The 920-nt window shown below is 44.5% G+C and overlaps 1 long non-coding RNA gene across 2 annotated transcripts in view; it reads right to left on the bottom strand.

Annotated features, from left to right (window-relative positions):
- Positions 1-920, bottom strand: part of LOC128248689 (uncharacterized) — a 38,309-nt gene that overhangs the window by 31,607 nt on the left and 5,782 nt on the right. The window contains exon 1 of one of the 2 annotated variants that reach the window (XR_008264845.1): positions 78-340. The exons of the other annotated variant lie outside the window; for it this stretch is intronic. This is a non-coding gene — a long non-coding RNA (uncharacterized LOC128248689). Of the gene's footprint in view, positions 1-77; positions 341-920 lie in introns of those variants that run through there. 2 annotated transcript variants of the gene reach the window in all.

The following is a 920-nucleotide window of genomic DNA, read 5'->3' on the forward strand; positions in this document are numbered from 1 at the left end:
AACAGCCCGATATGGAAGATCAAACGATTGTCAGGATGGAAAAAAAAAAACTGGTTTCATAAACTTATAATACATACCCGTCCTATGGTGGCGGGGGTCGAGAGCTGCCGGTGGTGTGCATTTTGTAGAAACACGGAGGTTTCTGTGAGCCGAAGTGTTTTCGTGCTCAGAACTTATCGTAGCAGTCCCATGTGAAGATCTCCACCTGTTGCAGCCCACCGTTAACTACCTTAACTTACCTACAACATACACGTCTACTTCAATTAGCGCCACCACCAACACCACTACTACCGCGGCCGCCGCCGCCACCACCGCCGCTGCCAACACCATCGTCTTTCTGTCAAAGTATTTATCTACTTACTTTCCTACTTACCTTTCAATTTACCTATACACCATGCAGATACACCCTCTCCCTTACACGCTATCTATCTACTATCTCTTTGTCTTTTTTGCATATGTCTCCATGTATCTTGTCTCCTCCCTACCACTCTCACTCTTTCTCTCTCTCTCTCTCTCTCTCTCTTCCTTTCTCTCACTTCCCCTCTCTCTCTTTCTCTCTCTCTCTCTCTCTCTCCCTCTCTTTCGTGCATCTTCACTCTTTTTTCCCGCTCCTACTCTTTTAAATTATTCTTTTACATGTTCCAGTCTGTAAACTTTGAGTATATTGTACACACATTACACACACACACACACACACACACACACACACACATTCACACACATACATACATGTGTGTATATGTGTGTGTATGTATGTGGGTGTGTGTAGTAAAACTTAACAAGTACATGGATTTCGGCTGACGGCTGATGGCTGAATTACTAACGCGGCGGACAAAATGTTTAGCGGTATTTCTTCCAGTTCTTTAGGTTCTGAGTTCAAATTCCGCCGAGGTAAAAATTGCCTTTCACCTCTTCGGGGG

The sequence above is a fragment of the Octopus bimaculoides genome, chromosome 9 (genome assembly GCF_001194135.2).
Source record: "Octopus bimaculoides isolate UCB-OBI-ISO-001 chromosome 9, ASM119413v2, whole genome shotgun sequence".
Taxonomy (NCBI): Eukaryota; Metazoa; Mollusca; class Cephalopoda; order Octopoda; family Octopodidae; genus Octopus; species Octopus bimaculoides.